This window comes from Lissotriton helveticus, chromosome 6, assembly GCF_964261635.1.
Source record: "Lissotriton helveticus chromosome 6, aLisHel1.1, whole genome shotgun sequence".
NCBI classification, from domain to species: domain Eukaryota; kingdom Metazoa; phylum Chordata; class Amphibia; order Caudata; family Salamandridae; genus Lissotriton; species Lissotriton helveticus.
In genome coordinates this window covers 170,153,174-170,179,235 of record NC_136067.1, presented here as the reverse complement: position 1 = coordinate 170,179,235, position 26,062 = coordinate 170,153,174, and the positions used below count along the sequence as shown (strand labels likewise).

General features: G+C 43.5%; 1 protein-coding gene across 3 annotated transcripts in view; it reads right to left on the bottom strand.

Moving 5' to 3' along the window:
* BLK (BLK proto-oncogene, Src family tyrosine kinase) overlaps positions 1–26,062 on the bottom strand; it is a 410,535-nt gene that overhangs the window by 273,914 nt on the left and 110,559 nt on the right. The gene's annotated exons all lie outside the window — the stretch shown is intronic.

The window sequence follows — 26,062 nt, the reverse complement described above, 5'->3', positions numbered from 1 at the left end:
GAATGGTCATGGACTGATGGTGGCCATAGCATGAACCGGGCCCGCGCTTGACACATACCTCTGTTCTTCGGTGGTGCTTCACTGACTTCTAAAGTGCTATCTGGCGCTTAGACCCTGGTGCACAGTAAAATAATAAAACAGCTGTCAGGCAGCAGTTTAAGCTAATGCTCACATTAACTTATTTTAACAGGCCCTAAAAATATACTCATATGTCTTCTTGTCGTGTATTTCTATAGGTTCTGAATCAGTCCCCCTATTCCTGACCCTATTCTGGTTAAACTAACTATCAAGTTAACTAACAGTCAGCCCATGAGGCAAGAAAACCCCCATGATGCAGATACCGTTATCTGACGCAGTCACACTACGGCACAGGAACGTGTTATCTGATTAGGTCATAACGCTTGAGATCTAATTAGACAAGCGACATTCCTCCAGCCCCTGATAAGGCATACGACGTTCTCATAACAAATCAAACCTATGACAACCTGGATAATCCGTGCGGCCATTGTTTTGATTTCACAGAGAACTTTTGCAAAAGAATGTGCTAACGAGCAAGTCGTATGACATCTTTATTGACGTACCTATGTCCATCCTTACGTCAATCTCGGCACCTTTAAGGTATAAATATTGCCGACCTTGCCCTATGCAAACACACGCGTGGTGACAAGACGGAGCAGCCATACTTGCCGAAGCCGAGAGCAGAAGCAGACCCCGCTGGCGCAGCCCCGCCTTCCTGACGCGCTGAGAGACGCGCTGCTATCTCAAGCCGAGAGACCCAGCACCGGCGCTTTCGGGCAGCCCTCGCAGGCAGCCTGGAATATCGAGAGCAGAGAAAGAGATACCATTCCTCATTCATCCTAAATTCCAGGTACAGAACTGAATAACCCCTCACAGAGAATTCTTTAGTTATTCACTTGGCAAAAACAAACTTAACTTAAACTGTAACTTTCTATTCCCGCCCACGCATTAGACTTAGGTCAGGTACACGGGGTAGGCGTATTTAGAAACACCAGTTGAGTACGTTTAGTCAAATGTATATGTGTATGTAAATATATTTTAATCATTTTAAACATCATATGGCTCAGAAACCATATCAATGTTTTTACAGTATTATTTTATACTATTGCTTTTAATGTATGCACTTTACTTAACTATAAGTATTGCAATAATATCGATCCATTTCTCATGTATGAGAAAAGAGACTGATCAATAAATAACACCTTTTTATTGAACACGCCCGTCTCTTCCTTTTCTCTACATTCTGATGAGACTAAGAATGCACGTACTGACTGAGTAAAATAATTGCCTTGTGCTCACACGACTCTCGAGATTGACTCTTGATTAGGGGAGAGCAAAGTTGTCATGTTCTATGGTTGTCAGAAACTAAATCCCTTCTTGTCTAATCAGGGAAGTTAATCCTTCCTTGAACATTCGAGAAAGTTTCTAGCGAACTCTGAGCTTAGCTGGCAAACCCAAAAATTAAGTCTAGTATCGACAGTAGTAGACCTAGTTAACGTCTGGCCTAGGCCTTTACTGCTGTAGGTACTATTCCAATGCGCAGAGCCTATTGGGAAGATAGGAACTACACTACATGGCGCCCAACGCGTTTGGAAAGGGCGATAAAACTAACGTAAGACATTTAGAGTAACTCAGTCGTGCTTTCTCACTCAGACCCCTTTTCCCAAATACTCCAAAGACGTCTGGAGTGGGTGAAAGGTTATATCCTCCAAAACCTCGCAGGAGGGAACTCCTATGTATGGTTCTTGGTTAAGTCAACGTTGAAGGATACACTGTTCCAAAATATTGTGCATCTAATCTTTGTTCCATAAAGAAACCTGATCTGCAAATAAACATAATACCATCCTGTCTGTAAAATGGCAGAGAGTGATGATGAAAGAGAGGCAGTTAGATTAGCAACTGAACTCGCAGATGCTGATGCTACCATGCAAGCAGCAGACGCGGATATAATACTCATTCCGGTCATTAAAAGGAGATCTATAACCTTAAAACTTATAGAAAATGGACTGACACCTAGAGGTGGCACAGTCATATTCGAAATTGAGGCACACGAATATCGGCAGACAGAGGTATACTATTCATGGATACATTTTCCAGCAGCAAATGGTGTAACAAAGTACTTCCACTATTACAAAGTAGAGGAACCTCCTGAAACGTACACTCCTTTCGAGGAGGTGGAAGTACCACTCAAATTCCAAGAGCATTTGCTCTTATTTGATGGCGCCCTAAAACATAACAATCACATTACAAGGCTCGGTCCTTTAGGAAGACCAGGAGCAACGTGGCCGGTCTTAGCCGGATACACACCACATCCAGACATCGAAAGAATGCCTGCAGCAGAGCTGTTAATACATCTAAAACAACTACTAAAAATTCATAGACAATTAGTTCAGTATGTAATGCGGACTTCAACAATTCAGCCAGCGATTAAACTTCCACAGCTGACCCCTCACCAGGGGAACACAAATAAAATCACACCACAGAACATCCAATCCTGCCTAGGTAAAGTTCCAGCTAAACGGGAACAAATACCATTCTGGTTGGCACAGAAAATCACCCAAATAGAGGCGGTGTTTCCTGACACCACCCCGCTGGAAAAACACAGGATTCTGACTATATGTCTCCCAATGGGAATCGCACCACACATTGAGGACTGTGACACTTGGGGTACAGTCTTTGCTTCCATCTACACAAAAACGCACGGTGTTCCATCCATTTCGGTAATACCAGATGTGCTTAAACAAATTCAAGATGAATACGGTCCAGAACCTGCTTTAACTCTTGGTATGAAATTACTAAAAGACTTCAAGCAGGTCTCGGCTATATTATTAGCCAACATAAAAGGTGAAGCAGCAAACGTGGCGATCCGCCAGAGGTTAAAAGAGACAGATATAGCAGACCAACCAGCTGAAATAGCCAGAATCATAGAAAAATCCTATGAAGAACTAGGCAGAGATAGTCTAGGTGGAATACCAGTAAAACCGCAACTGACTACAAGTCCAGAAAAAATATTTTTTAATAATAATAATTCACCAAAAAAGAACTGGGATGGAAACAAACAATCCAATCCTAAAGAAAAGAAATTCCAGTCCAGAGGAAGGTCTCCAAGGCGAAGAGAGAAATCTCCAAACCAAAGACAGAGGTCACCACAGAGTGACCCCTCTGGGAATAGATGTAACCTTAGAAATAGGGATAATATTAAAAAACCTGATAGATATCAAGACATTGATACACGTCCCTCTCAATCTTTTCAGAATTCCTCGCAGAAATCGGAAAGAAGAGGACGATCAGAAGAGCACGCCAAGTCCAAAGACAAGGAACCTGCTCAGCTAAAAAAGAAATTACAATTTCCAAAAAAGAAGGTAGCCAGTATCAAGGTAGTTAACAATGCCGAGAATACTGAGGACACAACTGAAAAACGGAGAGTGGGCTCAGACAATGCTAGACAGCGCAGCAGAGGTGAGCATAGCTCGCAAAGTCCTTATGAATCATCTGGAGACAGTGGACACGAATGAATACCTTCAAGTGGAAACTGCAGACACCAGAGTTAGCAAGCCCCACAAGATATACGAGATAACATTACGTATAGAGGGAGATAAGACTAGGAAAATAAGGGGACTATTTTGGGATAACCTCTCCAAAGGCTATGACACCCTTCTAGCTGAAAAAGACTGGCCACCAGAGTTTGTCAGGGAGTGCCCTCATGGCGAAGAAGTAATTATGCCTGCCTTCTCGAATCAAATCCCGATTCATAAAAAATATACACTTGCTAGAAAGTGGGCAGTGGCCTTAGCACCTGCTTTATATAAAAATCATGTAGGATGGGATGAGGATTCTCCTCCTCACAAAATCCAGTTAAAATCATAACCTACTGCACAAGGGCAGTACCCAATTAAGCAAGAAGCTAAAAAACAGGTAAATGAAATACTAGATCAGCTAGAATACCAGGGGGTGATTGAAACTTGCACCTCACAAATGAACAATCCTTTGTTTCCGGTCTCCAAACCAGACAATTCATATCGTCTAGTTTTGGATTACCGACACCTTAACACATGTTGCAAAACCTTTGCAGTGCAAAACTCACACAGTGCTGCACTAATGAATAACATAGTGCGCAAAAAATACAAAACAACCTTGGACATCTCCAATGGATTCTTTTGTCAAAACATAGCACCAGAGAGCAGATATTTAACTGCATTCTCAGTAAATGGCACTCAAAAACAATTCTGTCGGTTAGCCCAGGGGTACAAGAACAGCCCGGGGGTATTCTCAGCGAGAGTAACAGAATTACTACAACTATATGATGATGAAGCATTATCTTATGTCGATGACATTTACTTAACAGATGATGACTTGGAGACTCACTTGAAAAGGGTGAACACCATAATACTTGGGTTCGCTGCAGAGGGTTACAAATTCAACTTTAAAAAATCCAGAATTGCCCATCTGACGGTCCTATTCTTAGGATATGAGTTATCAAGTGAAGGCAAAAGCCTGGCAGACAATTTCCTAGAGAAATGTGCCGTAATCCAAGCCCCTAAAACACTAAAAAACCTACAGTCAATTCTAGGCTTCCTAAATTTCGGAAGAACATACATTGCAAATTACGCAGAAAGGGTCAAACCCCTTTATGATCTAATTAAACCAGACTTTAAAAGATCCAATTGGACTCAAACACACACAGAAATTTTGAGATCCTTACAAACAGACATGCTAATTAAAACAAAATTAGAAACACGTGATAACACACGCAACCTTGTGATCCGAGTCATCCCAGGGAGATGCGGATTCACATACCTGACTTCTAATGAAGGAGAAAAGGTACCAATTGCATTCAAATCACACTTGTACACAGAAGCTGAACAGAAATTCAGTAATACAGAAAAAATCATTCGTGCAGTTCAAACCGCAATAGCTAGAGAAAAAGACATAGCTGACGGTAGACATATCACAGTCAGAACAGCAGAATCAGCCTTTGAGGCACTAACAGCACCGTGTAATTTACCAACAACAACATTGAATCCGGAATGGATACAATGGGTGAATTCAATCACAATGGACAAAGTATACTACTTCTTTGATCCAGAACTAGAAGAATTAAAAAATCTAAAATATGAAAAGACGTATCCTCTGCCAATCGACATTCTGCCTCTACGACATTACGCCTGTGTAATCTATACAGACGGACATGCTCAACCCTCCGTTTGGGGAGAACAAGCATACAACCCCACATGTGAGATTACAAAAGAAGTGTGGCGCGGAGGTAAACTAAGACCTCTATTAACAAAATCACACTCAGTAGAAACTAATTCAGAAAAACAAACTGAAATAATAGCTTTGAAAATGGCGCTAGATAATGCGGATCGCGAATTCCCGACACTTATAGTGTCAGATTCATATTACTGCGTCAAAGCATATAACAAGGATTTGCAGACATGGATTCAGAACGGTTACAAAGATGACACAGATGCACCAATAAAGCAGAAACTGCTCTGGGAACAAGTAGCTCTTTTGAAAAAAGAACTACCAAAGACTCACGTGACACACTCACTGAGTCATCAGCGTGATGGCGTTCACGTTGTGGGGAATTCATTGGCTGAAACAGCCGCAGCGGCAGCCACTAAACCGGCTCCCGTAGATCGAAAAAAGCGTACATTAAAATACATTGACGGTGAAACAATGCTGGCGGTGAAAACGTCATCAAAAGGCGACTGCTCAGCGTTACCGATCAACTATCCACTCAATTATACATACATAATCGATGCAAACTCCGTCCCTTTTGCTCGAATCCCTGGAGTGGGGGATAGAGTGATTCCAAACATGGACAGGAGAAACTTGTTAATCGCAGACGCACACATGGGCGAGGGTCACAGACACCTTAAATTAAAAGATTCTCTGGAAGAATTACAATCCCGGTACTGGTGGCCAGGCATGAGCCTGCACTACACCATGTTTGTAAAAAACTGCCCAAACTGCAACAGAGATCGCAGTGGGGAGAGAAGCAGTTTAATACCTCGTCGTATCAAGGCAGATAATATTACCAGCAAAAAGAATGGCTTGCGATTAACATATACAGGCTAGTTTCCACTTATAATGTAGATCACCAGCACTCGGCTGACGTCCGGACTATTATACAAGATTTGCGAGTCTAAATGGCATATACGCTAAGAGCATGCTACGTTCGACCATTGTTTTCACTCAGGCAATCCAGCCTGGGGGGGAAACATGGCCAAATGAGCACAGCCCAGCGGGAATCTTCTCACTTCCTTCCTGAGGGTACGGGATGGTGTAAAGAAAAAACCAAGGCAGAAAACAATCTATAATGGAAAGGATATTAGGTTCGGGAGCTGGGTGGGTCAAACATCTAATAAGTGTCCAACGTAGTCTAAATAACTTGCCAAGAAATTCTCTGAAGGGATTCAGTCCGTACGAATTATTATTCGGAACTAGGATGTTGATCTCTGACCTTGATAGTCAGACTTCAGTGGTAATAGAAAAAACCTTTGATGTCAAAGACCGTTTGGCTATTTTGCAGGACTTAAACAAAACAAGAAAAGACCTGAGCAACATACAGTTGAAACAACAGCCAACGACCACTGAAGAATCACCACCTGTCCCAGCAAGACCTGTCTGGATTCCAAAAGTCGGGGATCTAGTCAGGGAGAAGATCGCGGTAAAGAAGGAATTTGGGCCTTCTTACAGAAAAGCAGTTCCTGTCTTGTCTGTCAACGGGACAAGATCAGTTGTACTACCGCCACTTGCTGGAAAAAAGGAGAACCGAGTTGTATCCATCGACCTGGTAAAACCACAACATGTGGCCGATAACAAACAGTAGGCCAAGTGGACTCCCAATAAGTAGCAGAACACCAAGGTTTGCTACCAGCACAGAGGTCCTATCAAAAAGGCTCATCACATTCGAAACGCCTGCAGAAGAACAAGAAGGACTATGCAACAATGCAATAGAACTAAGACCTCTGAAAACCCAAATAGAGACATTTAGCAGAGACACACCAATCTATACTGAAGTACCAAGTGAAAATGCAAAAAACAGAAATCCTGAACCAATTGGAACAATTGACAGAACTGCATCTGGTTACTTCATCAACTTCGATGATTCCTCTGACGGCTTCAGTGAATCAAAGACACAGCCATCATCAAAATCCTTTAAAGACAAAGCGAAGGAACTTTTGAAACAACTGAAAGAAACATATCTGATTTCTCCATGGATTGAATTTTGGGTGGGTTTTGGTGCATTTATCCTCATACTTTGGCTCATCATGGTATTTACTTTGGGACGCTTCATTGAGGGAAAATATGCTAAAATGGACACAGCAAGTCAGAACATCAACTTGGTCCTCAAACCACACACATCTTCACACGTCGAGAAAAGAGAACTTTCTCCAGAACTTTCTTCAGTAAACTTCACAGCCAATCCGATACCTGGTGGGGTATGTCATGTTTCGAGGCGCCGAAAGATTACGGCCACCTCGAACTACACTTCCCGAGGCGCCGGAAGATTACGGCCGCCTCGAACTACATTTCCCGGCATGCTGTGCGTACGCCACGCACGAACGTGAGTGGCGCGCGCATACCAGGAAATAAAGGGCTGAGTCGGACGGCGGTTAGACGCCGATAATTCCGTTTACGTGTTGGCGTGTTCCTGGATTACAAGGCTGGTAGCGGTAAGGGTGGCGGACGTTCACTGAAGCGCCAGAACTGTGAGTAATCAAGAGCTGTGTGGTGTGGGGCGTTGGTAGTGTCGATCCCAACAACACACCCACAGTTTGCCTGGTTCCTAGGAGCATCACTCGGAGAGTGTTGCTAGGAAGTTCACGAACTTCAAAGAGAGAGTTTGAACTAGGGGGATTTTGGTGTGGTCGATCCGGAAACAAGTCCTGTGACTTGTGTAGCCCCACGGAAACCCCTAGTCACCTCTTGTACATATTGTATATAAGCGCCTTCAGGCACAGTAACGATAGGACTCACGTGAACCCTATTGAGCCTCGTTACTGGTATCCCTCACATAAACTGTACTTCCTATATATATGTGGAGAGTGTATACCAAGGAAGAGAGAGTCACAGAGTGAGTTAACACTGTGACCCAGTTGCGAAGATTGTGCTGCCGGTGTGCAGAGTTCATACTTGTTTCTTTATTCCCGAAATAACAGGAGACAGGAGGGGTAGTGGACGCAAATAAAGGGAACTGTGGTATCCTATGTAAAGACTTTCAAGCATTGTTCTGGGTAGGTGTGTAATCTCTATAGCGCACTAATCACGAATCTGTACACTGAACCAGTGAGATTGAATCTTGTGTATGTTTGTTTTCACAGTCAGGCACAGTTCTGCAATCCATACCCTACCCCTGTCTCCATTGGACTAAGGCATTGTGTATTTTCCTTTACAGGTAATGAGTAGGGGCAGTGGAAGGGTTGTGGGTGGAGAAAAGTAGAACACTGGTGTAGGTCAGGGAGGTAGGGTGTTCTAATAGCGTGTTCTTTGTCGTTACAGATCTCCCTCCCTGCTGTTCCCTTCCTTTCCCGCGCCCCGCTGTATCACCTTAGTCGTTCGTGTTTTATCTCGGAGCACTGGGGTTGTTCAGTGGGGCCGGGATTAGGACTCTCATCACAGCCCCGAGGAAGAAGAGAGCCGAGCCTGATAGAATTATCGGCCCAAGGATTTTACCTCCTCTTGGCTGTGTTGGGAATCAACCATGACCACCTTAGAGGACGTCATGGCTGCTTTGGCCTTAGTACAGGTAGAGCTGGCAGCTTCCAATAGAGAGGTGGCAGCTGCAAGGGCTGAAAACGCCCAGATGCGAGCCCGGTTTGATAGATTGCCTTCTACTACCACCTCAACAGGGGCTTCTAGTAGCACTTCCCCTACCACGTCTGTGGTGGTTGAGATGCCCGCACAGATCCCTCTGGCACCACCAGAAAGATATTACGGGGACATAAAAAAGATTCAAGTGTTTATGACACAAGTACAGATGCACTTTATGTGCAAACCCAAGATGTTTGCTACACACCAAGCGAGAGTAGCTTTCCTTATCTCGTATCTAGGGGGGGAAGCCGCTCAGTGGGCGGTGCCCATAGTAAAAAGGGATGACCCTCTTCTGTACCAATGGGATAATTTTAAAGAGGAGTTCGAAAAAACCTTCGACAGGAGGGCAGAAACCCTCACAGCAGACAGAGAGTTGTTGAAGCTAAGACAGGGAGATGCAGATCTGGTCACATATCTCAACAACTTCCGGAGACTCGTGGCCGAAACTGATTGGCCAGAAGCAAAAAGAACAGCCTTGTTCTATCAAGGACTGAACGAAGACATGAAGGACGTTTTGGCCCAAATAGATCCCCAGCCTCGCACATGTTCTGCTTTAATTGATCTTACCTTACGCTTAGACCATCGCATGAAGGAAAGAAAAGGAGAGTCTAAGAAAAAAGATAAAGCAGTGATGCCGTATGAGCAAGCCGGTAGCAGTGACAAACCGGCTCCTGCTTCCGAAGCAATGGAAATAGGGGCAGTGAGAGCCTCACTAACCAACAGCGAAAGAGAACACAGACGCAAACAAGGACTGTGTCTTTATTGTGGGAAAAAAGGCCATTTTTTACGCGAGTGCCCGGTGAAGCCAAAACTCAACCGGACTCGGGGAGGACAGAGTCTTGCTGGAGTGGCCGCAAAAGAGTCGGAAAACTACATGGCTTGAAGGTGAAGGAAGGGAAACCCTCAAGCGTCCACATCATCCCTTCCCTTACTCCGAGTACGATGGACGAGCGGAACCACCTTTTTTTGAACATGTTTTTGCACATAAACGACATACCTCAAGAAGTACAAGTAATGGTTGATTCTGGGGCTACAGGCTGCTTTATGGACTGTGCTATGGCTCGTCGGTTGGGAGTGAAACTGGTCGCTAAAGACAGACCTGAAACAGTCTACGCCGTGGATGGCAACGTATTGCAAGCAGGCCCTATTATCTACCACACGAGAGAGTATGAAGCCGTTTGTGCTCCGTCCCATCATGAACGTCTGGCATTCAACATCATAGAAGCCCCACAATATGGAATCATCCTGGGTCTCCCATGGTTGCAAAAACATGACCCTGACATACGGTGGAAAACAAAAACGATCCAGTTCCTTTCGAGTTATTGTCACGACCACTGTTTTCCAAGGATAAGCAATCCGACTCCAACAGCAAAGACTAATTACGCTATAGCTACGGCAGCAGAGAAAGAAGTCACGCTGCCTTCCTGTTATGATGAGTATAGGGCTGTGTTCAGTGATAAAGAGGCAGAGGTACTTCCACCACACCGAACATATGATTGCCGCATTGACCTCATCCCTGGTTCTGAGATTCCCAACGGGAGAATTTATGCTCTAACACTCCCTGAAACAGCCACGTTACGCGAATATTTGGACAAATACCTGGCCTTAGGTTATATTCGCCCATCCAGATCTCCTGCAGCATCTCCTCTATTCTTTATTCCCAAGGCAAACGGGGAAAAAAGGTGTTGCATAGACTACAGGGCGTTAAACGCCATCACCGTGAAAAACCAGTATCCTTTGCCTCTGATCCCGGTGTTGCTGGAACAGGTCCGGGCAGCACGCATCTACACAAAGCTGGATTTACGCGGAGCCTATCACCTCGTCCGCATCAGACGAGGTGATGAGTGGAAAACCGCTTTTAAAACACGGTACGGGCTCTATGAGTACTTGGTGATGCCCTTTGGGCTCTGCAATGCCCCTGCAGCTTTTCAGTTTTTTTTGAATGAAGTCCTTCGGGAATACCTGGATCGACATGTGGTCGTGTATATAGACGACATCCTCATTTATTCAAATTCAACGGAAGAACACATCACGCACGTAAAAAAGGTGTTAAGGGCACTACAAGACCATCACCTCTTTTGCAAAATCACCAAATGTGAATTTCACGTCACAACAGTGGAGTTCCTTGGAGTTATGCTTACTCCTTCAGGTCAAGTGATGGCGGAAAGGAAGGTCCAAGCAATTGTAGAGTGGCCCCGCCCCTCTAACGTCAAAGACATCCAGAGCCTGTTGGGGTTCGCCAATTTCTACAGAAGATTTATATCGGGCTTCTCTGGAATGGTGTCACCACTCACGAAGCTTACAAGAAAGAACACCCCGTTCGTGTGGGACGAAAAAGCCCAACAAGCCTTGGACGCCCTCAAAACTGCTTTCTCCTCCGCTCCTGTACTGACGCATGCCGATCCGGACATCCCGTTCGTAGTAGAGGCAGATGCCTCTGAAATAGCCCTGGGGGCTGTGTTATCTCAAAAAGACGAAGCAACCGGCATCCTACATCCGATTGCATACATGTCTCGGAAACTCAGCCCTGCGGAAATCAATTACACCATCGCGGAGAAGGAGCTACTTGCCATTCGTGATGCTTTCATGGAATGGCGACACTGGTTGATGGGGGCTCGACACCAGATCACGGTTTATACAGACCATCGAAACCTTCAGTTTCTACGAGCCGCGAGACATTTGTCTCCCAGACAACTAAGATGGATGATGTTTTTTGAGGAGTTTCGTTTTGTGGTTACGTTCCGGCCTGGTACCAACAACAGGAAGGCGGATGCTCTAACACGGAGAGAGAATCTCTTGATACCATCGGAGAAACCCGTGCGGTCCATCATTGAACCTGCAAAAGTCATAGGAGTCACCCAGACTGATGACTTTTTGTTTCGTGTGAGGAGGGGAGTGCAGACATGTGTGTGGCGCACTTGGCTCAGGCATCACCCAGAGTGGAAACCAAGACACGGCGTGCCGATGAGAGGAACACAGGTACTGGTACCCACGATCGTTCTACGAAAGACAGTGTTCTCTTGGTGTCATGAGGTGCCGTGTGCTGGTCACATGGGGTTCGTCAAAACGTTAGAAAAAACCCAGAGGCAATTCTGGTGGCCTTCCATAAGATTGGATTTGCGCAGATGGGTAACGGAGTGTGCCACTTGTAGTCAAATGAAATCAGACAGACAGAAACCGCAAGGATTGTTGCAACCTCTGCCCACTCCAGAGAATCCGTGGGAGAGGTTCTCTGTCGACTTCATTGTGGGGCTTCCGAAAGACCAGGGCAAGACGGCCATTATAGTGGTTGTGGATTTTTTAACAAAAATGGGCCATTTCATAGCCTGTGCCCAGGTACCCACAGCAGGACAATTGGCACATCTACTTCTGGTGAACATAGTACGAATACATGGTCTTCCTCGGGACATCGTGTCCGATCGCGGGGCACAGTTCACTGCGAGATTTTGGAAAACTTGGTGTACAGCTTTACACATAACCTCGTCTGTGTCCACCAGTTTCCATCCACAAACGGACGGACAGACGGAGAGACTAAACCAATCTTTAAAACAGTACCTCAGATGTTATGTGCAAGAAAGCAGCGACTCCTGGGTTGATTGGTTGTGGGTGGCAGAAATAGCCTATAACAACACTCAGCATGCATCCACTCAACACACCCCTTTCTTTTGTTCATATGGACACCATCCCAGGTTTACCCCTATGTTGTTGCCTTCTGATAACGTGAAGCTGCCGGAGGTGAGGGAACGGATGTTGCGGGTGCGCAGAATCCTTCTGAATGCACGCAAGAACCTTGTGAAGGCCAAAGCTGGTTACAAACGCCATGCCGATATGCACCGTCGACCAAATCCGGTGTATCAGAAGGGTGATCTGGTATGGTTATCCACAAAACACATTAGGTTTAAGAAGCATAGTGTGTTTAACCCGCGGTTCATTGGACCCTATCGGGTGGTTGAGCATGTGAATCCGGTGGCGGTGCGCCTGCGCTTGCCTGCACACATGCGCATCCATCCTGTGTTCCACGTCTCCCTCCTAAAACCCTCCAGAAGTCCGGTTCGTAGGTCCCCTTTGCCTCTCTGGGTGCAACAGGATCAGGAGTATGAGGTGAGGTGCATTCGGGACGCTAGGAGGGTGAGGGGTCGTTTGCAATACCTTCTCTCCTGGAAGGGGTTTGGTCCGGAGGAGGATTCTTGGGAACCGGCGTCGGCTGTTCGTGCCCCCCGGTTGGTGGCCCGTTTTCATCGTTTATTTCCTGCCAAGCCGGGGGGGGTGAAGGCCCCTTTGTGAGGGGGGGTGTACTGTCATGTTTCGAGGCGCCGAAAGATTACGGCCACCTCGAACTACACTTCCCGAGGCGCCGGAAGATTACGGCCGCCTCGAACTACATTTCCCGGCATGCTGTGCGTACGCCACGCACGAACGTGAGTGGCGCGCGCATACCAGGAAATAAAGGGCTGAGTCGGACGGCGGTTAGACGCCGATAATTCCGTTTACGTGTTGGCGTGTTCCTGGATTACAAGGCTGGTAGCGGTAAGGGTGGCGGACGTTCACTGAAGCGCCAGAACTGTGAGTAATCAAGAGCTGTGTGGTGTGGGGCGTTGGTAGTGTCGATCCCAACAACACACCCACAGTTTGCCTGGTTCCTAGGAGCATCACTCGGAGAGTGTTGCTAGGAAGTTCACGAACTTCAAAGAGAGAGTTTGAACTAGGGGGATTTTGGTGTGGTCGATCCGGAAACAAGTCCTGTGACTTGTGTAGCCCCACGGAAACCCCTAGTCACCTCTTGTACATATTGTATATAAGCGCCTTCAGGCACAGTAACGATAGGACTCACGTGAACCCTATTGAGCCTCGTTACTGGTATCCCTCACATAAACTGTACTTCCTATATATATGTGGAGAGTGTATACCAAGGAAGAGAGAGTCACAGAGTGAGTTAACACTGTGACCCAGTTGCGAAGATTGTGCTGCCGGTGTGCAGAGTTCATACTTGTTTCTTTATTCCCGAAATAACAGGAGACAGGAGGGGTAGTGGACGCAAATAAAGGGAACTGTGGTATCCTATGTAAAGACTTTCAAGCATTGTTCTGGGTAGGTGTGTAATCTCTATAGCGCACTAATCACGAATCTGTACACTGAACCAGTGAGATTGAATCTTGTGTATGTTTGTTTTCACAGTCAGGCACAGTTCTGCAATCCATACCCTACCCCTGTCTCCATTGGACTAAGGCATTGTGTATTTTCCTTTACAGGTAATGAGTAGGGGCAGTGGAAGGGTTGTGGGTGGAGAAAAGTAGAACACTGGTGTAGGTCAGGGAGGTAGGGTGTTCTAATAGCGTGTTCTTTGTCGTTACAGATCTCCCTCCCTGCTGTTCCCTTCCTTTCCCGCGCCCCGCTGTATCACCTTAGTCGTTCGTGTTTTATCTCGGAGCACTGGGGTTGTTCAGTGGGGCCGGGATTAGGACTCTCATCACAGCCCCGAGGAAGAAGAGAGCCGAGCCTGATAGGGTAGCCTGGGACAACACTGACTATGAAATTTATGGTCCGGTCGAGATCCTGAAATATCCACACCAAATCAAGATCTCTTTGAGTGATTTTGCAAAACCAAACTCATTTGCTGATGATTGGGACTTCGAAAGCATTAACAATATGATGTCTGATTTAGTAATGTCTGCTAAATTTACAAAACATGATTATTTGCAAGGTTCTACAAATTATGATAGTATGTATTGCTATATCCATTATGGTAACCATTTTTTGCATAAATCGGCACAACCTAGAAATGTTTTAAATTATAATCAATGGGAACATTGTGCTACACCTCCAAAAGGAAGCTCTAGAACCGTATATGACAAATATTCATATTTCTCAGGTTTTAACATAAGTAATGCTGAAACATTTTATTTTAAATTGTCAAACAAGACAGGGATGAAAACCATGATAACCAACACAAAATTGATATATTCAGATTCGTTCTTTGAAAAAATGAATACTTTTGGATTTGATTATTGGGACAAAAATGTTGATTTGAAAAGTGTTTGGGGTACAAAAGAATGGCAAGTACAGGGTTTAGAAGCTTTGTTTAGAGCCTGCATGATCCCAGAACAAATGATATTTTTAAATGACACTGTTCAACAAACCACCTGTCTTGGCTTAGCCAAAATCAAAGATTTAATTAAACCGTCTATTCCAAAGCCAACAATGTTTAGCAATAGCTCTGATACAGATGAAGAGATAGACGTAAACCATATATTAAACCAAAACAGAACACATCCTGATTGGAAACAATGGTTGATCTGGCCCACAGATACAAATAACTGTCAAGATAGATTCCTGAATAAAACACAGGGTTTCAAAATGACCAGGCCAGACCCTAGATATCCCCAAAGACATCACCCAGGGATAATAACAACCTACAGTGTGGGCAAATTATGCCTTCAATGGCTACAGACTTCCACACTGCCTGAAATTAAGCAACACCTAACTTTACTTACTGATGGTGCTGACTTGCGTGATTTCATACTGGGACCACGCAAACAGCGTCAAAAGCGTTTCATAGCAGCCTCTGTATATGCAGCATACAATGAGGCCTGGAAGGTTACTCAAATTGAAACAGCAGAAAGAATACGGGAAATTGACCGTATCAATTTGGAAAAATCACTTTCTGTAGTGGACAATGGGTTAATGACTCTGTCCTCCAGAATTTTTTCATTGGACAGCATTGTGTCTTCAGCAATCGATATATTATCGCAAGACTTACTGTTATTACAACATGGTCAGTCACAATTGCGTTCTATTGTACAGCTTGGCTGGACGTTACAAAATCTGCGTTCAGGCTATGTGCCTTGGCGTTTAATCAACACAACGTCACTATTCCAAATCTTTAACCTTACCGATAGACAAATCGGTATGGCGCAAAAGGGTGCTGATTATACAATCTTGACCATTGAAAAACTAGAAAGATTACCAATGACAATGTCAGAACGACCTGTCAGTGAATGGATAATCCACGGAATCATAAATATTCCAATCTCAACCTTCAGGTTTCAATACTGCCAAAAATATATACAGGCTGGCATGTACGAGAAATTGGGAAAGGGGTACCTTAAAACAACATGGAACCTGCCCTATTCACATGCATGTGTCAGTAATAAAGGACAGAAAGTGTTTCTTAGTGGCAACAATTGTGCTATGTCACTAAGCGGCACGCTTCTGTGTAACGGAATTAGTTTGCATGGAGCCTGTGAAGGGAATTCATACAACCTTTCATGTCACCAGCAAGGCGCACCTGCAACTGAAATAGAACCATTCTTTCAAAGACTCTATAATGGGAGTTACATTCTTATTGTAGACCGCAGATGTTGCAGTCTTATGCCCGGGACTCCTTATCTAGTAACTACAACGGCGAAGGTCAAGTGCTGTGGACGTTCTTTATTCCCCAGCTCCTTTCCAGACAGGGAGGCAAGGGCATGGCCCAGTTTGAAAATTACTTCTATTCGAATAGACACTTTAAGCAGAATGAAAACAGTGCTTCTTCAGACGCCTACAAGGCTCACGTCATCAAAAGAAACATATGATCTACAAGTCGCAAGGACGACTGCAGAGATACATACATTATTATCAACTAATTCCCCCGTACATTTCGCGGAAATCCTGAGCGAAATCTTAAATATTTCTGATACCACTGGGGTCTCAAAGGTATTTAAGACAGTATTTTCGATGGCATTAACACCATTCAAAGCCATACTGGGTATTTTTCCAGATTTCGTCCATTCGATTTTTGGCGGACTTCCCCTGATCCTGGGACTAATTGCAGGAATCCTATTCCTAGTCCTTATTTTTCGTTATGGCAACCCATGTCACAGATCAAACTCTCGCGACAATGGAAGATACGATCCTAGCCATTGGATACCGGGACCGGATATCAAAAATCCTGGGACTCTCCCGGCTTAGAGACCTGAACATGACTTGGTTTCTATCATTTCGACCAATGTGGCAAAGGTGTGTTTTACCTGTACTAAGGTGTCTGCTATGCGGAGAAGAATGCGTGTTAGACACCTGTCTGACGCTACAATCGGATGCGCCAGTGGATGCAGATACACTGTTGGTTCCTACCAAGGTTCACGCTTTGTGCTGCCCTCAAAGGCTGCCAATCCTGATGACGGCATTCCTGGAATCTTCACCACTACGATTGAAGAGTAGTGAAGTTCAAGATGAAAGCAGCATCGAACAGGTACGACCTTCTGTCAGCAATGCGAATCAGAATGTCAATGGAGACAATCATGCGCACGAATGCATGGTTACCCCTATTTCCGACTTAGTGGAACTTTCCCATGAAGCTGTTGACAGTTTTTTCGAAAGCCTGAATGATATGATGTTCTCTCCAGAACAGAAATAGAGACTTTTGAGTAAACTCGCACACGGCGTTCCCTGAATTCGGCCTTCAACTTTTAAAAATAAAGTCACATGAACAATTACAATCCAGTTCACGGACAGCAATTTTTTCAGCAAGCCCCTAAAATATTTTTCTTCCTATATTTTTTCCCGGGACACTGATCTTCTGCTTAAAGTAAGAAACTATTCCTAGAGAACTAAAATTTCTATTTTTAGATACTTTATATAGACTTTAGCTGCCCGCTGGTATGTTCACAAATATTTTATTATGTGATGAAATGGTCTCGAACTTCCTTTCTGTATAGCCATATTGAGAGCCATTTCATGTGTATTTCTCATATACCAATAAGCAATAATGCATAAAAATGCGTGTTTACTTTTGCATTTAATTCATAGCTTAAGTGCATACAATATATATGACTGCAATTTTTCAGTATATTTGAAAATTTCGAAATGCATTTATGTATTTTGGGGTGGTAAGGTATACACTATACTCTATAGTATGTTGTACTATGTTATACTATGCATAGATTAGTAGATATGACCATAGTTAGCGTGGAGTGGGTGTCGTGTATTTCTATAGGTTCTGAATCAGTCCCCCTATTCCTGACCCTATTCTGGTTAAACTAACTATCAAGTTAACTAACAGTCAGCCCATGAGGCAAGAAAACCCCCATGATGCAGATACCGTTATCTGACGCAGTCACACTACGGCACAGGAACGTGTTATCTGATTAGGTCATAACGCTTGAGATCTAATTAGACAAGCGACATTCCTCCAGCCCCTGATAAGGCATACGACGTTCTCATAACAAATCAAACCTATGACAACCTGGATAATCCGTGCGGCCATTGTTTTGATTTCACAGAGAACTTTTGCAAAAGAATGTGCTAACGAGCAAGTCGTATGACATCTTTATTGACGTACCTATGTCCATCCTTACGTCAATCTCGGCACCTTTAAGGTATAAATATTGCCGACCTTGCCCTATGCAAACACACGCGTGGTGACAAGACGGAGCAGCCATACTTGCCGAAGCCGAGAGCAGAAGCAGACCCCGCTGGCGCAGCCCCGCCTTCCTGACGCGCTGAGAGACGCGCTGCTATCTCAAGCCGAGAGACCCAGCACCGGCGCTTTCGGGCAGCCCTCGCAGGCAGCCTGGAATATCGAGAGCAGAGAAAGAGATACCATTCCTCATTCATCCTAAATTCCAGGTACAGAACTGAATAACCCCTCACAGAGAATTCTTTAGTTATTCACTTGGCAAAAACAAACTTAACTTAAACTGTAACTTTCTATTCCCGCCCACGCATTAGACTTAGGTCAGGTACACGGGGTAGGCGTATTTAGAAACACCAGTTGAGTACGTTTAGTCAAATGTATATGTGTATGTAAATATATTTTAATCATTTTAAACATCATATGGCTCAGAAACCATATCAATGTTTTTACAGTATTATTTTATACTATTGCTTTTAATGTATGCACTTTACTTAACTATAAGTATTGCAATAATATCGATCCATTTCTCATGTATGAGAAAAGAGACTGATCAATAAATAACACCTTTTTATTGAACACGCCCGTCTCTTCCTTTTCTCTACATTCTGATGAGACTAAGAATGCACGTACTGACTGAGTAAAATAATTGCCTTGTGCTCACACGACTCTCGAGATTGACTCTTGATTAGGGGAGAGCAAAGTTGTCATGTTCTATGGTTGTCAGAAACTAAATCCCTTCTTGTCTAATCAGGGAAGTTAATCCTTCCTTGAACATTCGAGAAAGTTTCTAGCGAACTCTGAGCTTAGCTGGCAAACCCAAAAATTAAGTCTAGTATCGACAGTAGTAGACCTAGTTAACGTCTGGCCTAGGCCTTTACTGCTGTAGGTACTATTCCAATGCGCAGAGCCTATTGGGAAGATAGGAACTACATTACATTCTTTCCCATTTGCTCATCGCAACCAGCTGATTCTAACAAGCTTTTTAGGCCTTATGAGCTATAGGAACTGTAACTTGCATGTACTGAAACACGGCACAATTAATATTAGCCTGGCTTCTTTATTCGGAAGTACAAATAAAAGTGGTATACAAAGACTCAGTCCGTTTTTGTTTAATGGGGTATGTTTAGATGCATTCTAAGCAGTACCTTTGATAGAGCGCGCAGGTCACCCGACTATAATTTTATCAATACTCACTTGGGCCCCTGTTTCAATTCACTCAATCGGGTAACCTACACTCTACTACCAGTCTATTTGATACTACCGATTCCTATACCTTTAACTTACCAATCCTTGTCACTGGTACCTATGACCACAATGGATCAGGGAGTTAGTTGTAAAGATAGGCAAACAGTCAAAATATACCATAACATTAGCACTCATTGATAATAACCACAGACTCAAGAAGTTTTGAAAACCTTTATCTAATCTTCATCGAAAGTCATAAGCTAAAGGTTTACAGCAAGCAAGCTATCAATAACCAGAATCATGAAAAGTGTATAACTATGCAAAAGATATATTATGCCAACCATTTAGAATTCTAAAGGGAAGGTAAGAACAAGGAACATACTGTAATGAACTCACAGAAATCAGACTTGAAATGGTGTTTTCTAAAGGATGGGGTAAATAAGGGACATGCTAGAAGTCACAGTTTAATCGCTTTCAACGGGTAGGTAAGAAAAAGGAACACAAATTGTAATGACGAAAATGAAGTAACCATGTAGCTATAGGGAAGGTAAGAAATTGGAACAGCTAATAATTCTGAATAACCACTTTAGCTTTCTAAGGGAGGGTAAAGAAAAGGAACTTTTATCTTTTCATGAACAGTTATTTGTCTTCAATTCTAAAGGATAGGAGAAAAATGGATCATGCTAAATTTAACTAGAATCACAATTTATTAATATCTCAAAGGAGGAGGAGAGAAAAGGGAACATATGCATTTATGACTTTAGCAAGATTCAAGGAGGGTAAGAAAAGGACGCAAATGTACTATTTGTTTCCCAAGCAGATTTATAATTTCCTAGGACGGTGTGAAGACCAACCCTGGCCACGGGTCAGTTAATAGGACAGAAGAAACCCCAAGGAATGCAGTTGCCAGTAGGCCAGCAGGTGCAGTATGGAAATCAGGACAGGGTAGACCAGATTTGGATCAAAACAGGACCACCGAAAGTTGAGACCAGCACCTGCAGTTCAGTTGCAACGCCTGCGCTACCCCCTCTCTGCAGCTATCAGTCAGAACCCCGATTGGGTTATCGATTTCCCCAGCAAAGTGCTTCGCCAACACTTAAGGTCCCAGAACCCCGATTGGGTCAGCGAGTCTTCTGACAGAGTGCTCCGCAGCACCTCTGTTCTCGATCAGCTATTGAGTGCGTTGGGTCAGTGACAGGTCAACTATTCGGACAATTTCTCTAGCTAAACCTACGCTAGTTATACTATTTTCCAGGTCAGTGTACCACCCCCCAAATGTTGCAAGTGTAAGAATCCCTAATTTCGATTGGACAAAGAAAGATGACAGGTCATCACACCACCTAATATGTTAGAATTTCGCCGTCTCCTCTTCAAATTAATGTTCCCGCCCATTGAAATCAGGTTCTCATGATGTCTTCACTTCATATAACAATGAACAGTCTATTGACAAATACATTGTATTTCTTTAGAGTTCGTTAGGGCAGTTTCTCAGGAGCATCTTCTCAGTCAGTCAGCTCCTTGGCTGGATTTCAAAGGTCACTGCTGTGGAGACTCGCGGATCTCGCGCAGACGCAGTTTCAAGCAAGATGGAGTGCAGCAGAGGATAATAGGCCATGTTTCGAAGTGCAACATAAAATGGAAAAGAAACAGTTTTAGAACACAGAATAAATGAATAAACTGTATACCATGAATCTCTACTCTATACCCATTACTTTATAATAAACTATAGCATTAGGATTAAGCAGAACAAACAGCTTAGCAAAAGCAGCAGAGCAAGCTTCTCGCATGTGAGATCACAAAGCAGCCATCTTAGCTCTAATGCGCAGATGCGAACAGCTTCCCTCCAAAGCTGCGATTACGTCACTTCACATGGGTAGGACTGACGCATGCGCAGTAGAAATTCCCGCGTAGCAGCAGCCATTTTATTTGCAAGCGTATTAGGATTAGAAAACACATAAGCAAACTTCACTCGGACACCCGATATCAATGGAAAGGTGCAAAATTAATAAGACAAACATGTTGGTAAATTCATTAACGTTATTTGAGGTTCATGAATACAAGCAAGTCGTTTTATGTGCGAATCCTTGCTCCATCACCTTTTTACAGCATCGTTCCAAGATTCCATTCAATTCCGCTTTATACGAATTACCACTCTGTTTAATGCTTTACTGTATTCTTCCAGTAACATAATTGGTGTATACCATGCTCTTGCCTCCCCAAAATACTTTAACCATTTTTTGCAACATAAATCTTCTTGTTGATCATCCTCCCTTCAAGTGTAATGTAATCATTCAAGTATCCCAGCAATCCTGTTCATACCAAAAGCTAATGGGTAGGCATAGCCTGGTTTCTACACAACCCCAGAGCCTCTCTCATGAAACATTGTGTCCAAAATTAATAAGCTACATGAACTAGAATCCATTGTTACTTGAAGAGTTCCATCACCAATCTCAATAGAGTAAATGGGATCCCTTTTAGTATTTACATAACCAACACCTGATTTATCTATGACTGATAATATTCACCCCTACAAACTAGAGCAAACACCTTCCTCTTGATAGCTGCGCCCTTGTGTGCAGATCTACCAGAAACATGCACATCCGAGCCTTGCTTTTTCTCCCAGAGTCAAATCATTGCTGCTGTGGAGCTTTTGACTTAGGAATATACTTACCTACATGTATCACTAAAAAGTTTGCAAACCTTGGATAGAAGAGGGTAACAACAGTGATTAGAACATTTGAATGTTGTGCGCTCCATTGAAGACAATGGAGTGCTCCGGGCTTCTAGTGGCTGGTAGAAGCCCGGAACATCAACATTCTAATGTATGTTCACATCAACAGCTGTGAACAAGGGCCTTACAGGAGCCCAAGGGGATTTCAAGCCCCTTCGGTTCTGTGAGGCCTTTGTTTTTCAAATTAGAACAATCTGCTCTCTAGAGGTGGAACGTTCTAATAGCCTTTGAGCCCTCCGGTGCGGGCTATAACAACCATTAAAAGGCCCTCACCTCCGACTTGGGATTTTAACACCTGGAGAGGGCCATTAATGGCCAGTAGAAGTCTATATTGGCTTTGCTTTTCACACAAATCTGGATCATCCCCCCACCATGACTTGCCTTAAAACATCGAACAAAGAGCCAGAACAATTGACTGTACACTTTCCAAACCATGAATGTCTGGGGATTTGCAATCAGGCGAAGAATTTGTAGTTGGTGCGGTGGCCTCACCATCTGACCTTGTGTCAGTAACAGTAATGCACATCCATCATTGCAATGGATGAGCTTATCTGAGTCCACCAACTGACATTATGTCAGATGGTGGACTCGGATAAGTTCAGTGAAATACTGACTAGCATTCAGTGAGATACTGCATATGATTAGGACTACAACGGAACCGTCCCAAGGTGCCCTTCATAGTTTTCAGCTGTCATGGATAGTATTTTGAAAGCTCAAATCTGGAACAAATATTGCTAGTGTCTCCCCATTTCCAAATCCTGAAGATAAGTGTGAGCCCTATATGGGTATATATATTTTGCTTAACAATTATTTGTTAGTGAGTGAATTCCATTTGAAGCACAAGCTGCCCCTGGCTGGGATCTCCAATCTCTATTTACTTTTTTGTATGGCACATCCTCATCATTTGGCGTTTTTTGTTGGGCTAACATCCACGTCATTACTAATTTTACTAAGGTCTGCACCATTTCCAGTGGTACAGCCTTATTATATAAATGGTTTTAACAGGTCACCCATAAAAGTGGAACATGCAGACTGCTTAGGTTTTTACATAAACTACAATGATCATGCAAATGACCACATAGGAGAGATGGGTGTAAGTTATCAAGAGTGATTGTCAAACCACTGGTCCATGACCAGAAACTGAAATTAGGCTAAGTACATACATGAATCCTGGTCAACTTTGCTGGGATCAAGAAGTAAATACTACAAGTCTGATCATGAGGCATTGAATAGAGAGTGTAAAAACAATGCTCATCATGCTTCATACAACAGCTGCCCATTCAAACCAAGGCTTCCATCACTGCCTGGATTGCCTTGTCCACACTACACGTTCAGGTCTTATATCTACAGTGGCGTAGCAAAGGGGAGGCGGGGCACGAGTCTTACCTACATCCGTCACGGGGCGGCGGCCGCAGGAATTGCCAGCACCTGCCCCGTTCTTACATATGCCCGCCGCGGGACGGCCGCTGCAGGTACCGCCACAGGCAACATAATGTCTAGCTAAACCACTGTATATATCTACAATTAGTAGTGTCAACTGCGGGGTCTAACAACAACTGATTGAGGTCACCATAAATTACAAAAGGTGATGCCATCAACCTAGAATCTGCAGCAGCTCTTACAATATTCAGTTAATCCTCGTCGTGCCCATACATCAATATATAAATATATTTTTAGCACATATCGGTCCAAAGCCAGCTTTATAACAATCCATCTCCTCGTATTACTCATATTAGTAGTCTTATATTCAGTCAGATACCTGCGGACCCTCTTCTATTTCTTATTTCAAAATATCTTCATGTATGCTAAGCAGTATCAGTCTCTTGGAAACATCTATATAATTTCACATATTACTAAATTGTTAGGTCTAGCTTGCCAGGTTAATGTCGCCATATGTCAAGGTAACACAACATACTAAATACTATGCTCCATACACAGGAATGGGCTTCGGTTCATGTGACCCAAGCCATTTGCCTGTTTGGGTGTACCCCTTTTCATCCAATTGTTAGAAGTGATGAACACAAAAGTCTCTCTCCTAATTAGTATTTTCTGTTGTACCATATAGAGTAAGAGTACTCATAAAGAAATTGTAATACGGATTTGACAATAGTTTTGGTAGGTACATAATACAAGAAGGAAGACTAGAAGAGGTAAATCCCAAACTCTAACGTTATGCTAAGAACGGGTAGGCCAATGGCTGGTTATGGGTTCAAGTCCATTGTTGACACCTAGCTATTTAGAAATTATCTGTATATTCGTTTTTTAAATTGTTAGGTTGAAAAATAAGTTTATTAAGCTTATCTCCTAGTGGAATTTGATTCCATCGATTGACTAACAATCAAATCCGTAACCATTATGCAAAGTAACTTATTTAAACAGGTGCATTTAAATCAAATCAGGATTAATCTGGTTAAATCTCCCACCTCTACAGCATATAATTTCCATATATGTATAAGAATTCTTCTTTTAGGAACTATCAGTATTCTAAAAGTTTTGTATATACAGAAAAATGGATCTCTATACGTTGATCGCATATTTCTAGAGCCAGATGTACCGATTATCCCCCAGGATGAGTCTATTATATGTAAGACCCAATTCACACTGCCTGGCAGCTTCCTCCCTGCTGATGATGATGTCCAAGAGCTGCTTGTACTAAACTGTGAGTACCCAGAATGATTTGGACAAGGGAAAAATCATGGAGCCCCACCACATTTGCATTTCTGAGAGGGAAAAGTTGTTCAAAGACAGTCAGGATCAGTGGCGTAACGAAACAGGAGGGGGTCCCCCTGCAAAGTACACGGAGGGACCCCCTTCCTGATTTACTCAGGAGCTCTCGGACCACTGTGCTGAAGGGGCCCCTTGGAGCTCGGGCCCCCCCTCCCGCACTGCAGGGGCTGTGGCGGTGTTTGGCAAGACTTCTGCCTATAAATTAGACACATCTCAGCCAAATACTTCCTATTACAGCATAGAGAAGGTTTGAGATTGTGGATCTCATTAACTGCAGCCCAACATGTTGTGTTTACACAGTTGAATGTATTTGTCGAACACAATATATTGTATTTTCAATCTGCATGTCGGACAGGCGCCAGCCTATGTAAAACAAAGGCTCAAGCTTTACGAACCAAAGCGCGCCCTGCGATCGTCCGGATCTTTTCTGTTATCCTGCCCACGCTTCAAGTTAACAACTAAAGGAGGCAGATCTTTCTCAGTTCAAGCCCCTACCACCTGGAATAAGTTACCAGAGGCGCTTCGCAGAGAACCTAACCTCCTCCACTTCAGGAAGTCCCTGAAAACCTTACTCTTCAAGGACGCTTTTCCATCTCAATATTCGGCTATTTAGATCAGACACCCACGTACTTTCATTCCATCTTTGTTGCTGTACTTGGTCAGTAGCGCTTTGAGACCTGTCGGTGATTTGGCGCGATACAAAACACAGTTACAATTACAATGACAATTACAAAAGAAAGATTGCAGGAGCACATACGTGTCATGAAGATCAGGCCAAGAGATACTTGCTAGAAACACAATTCTTCAGTGAGTATCACTCAGAACAATGAATAGATCTTAAACTATTGAGCTGTCTACACGTCAACCCCAAAAAAGGGGAGGACATACAGAAAAAAGCCAAAGCCTTAGAGTGAAGGAGAGCGTGTGGATACAGGTATTACAAGTGTAAAAGGAACCTTAAATACTGAATGTGCACTATTAACCTTGCTGTTCTAATATAATCTATGACAATCGCAAACTACGCTCCACCAACTGGTAATTAGGAGTGCTGCACTGAGATGAAAAGCTTGGAGGGATGAGTATAAATCCTTTACTTTAAACTGAAACGGTTTGTCGAACTGAAGTATTTCAGTTGAGCTTCATACAGGACAACAATACTCAAAGAATATTGGAAGTTAAGAACTCAA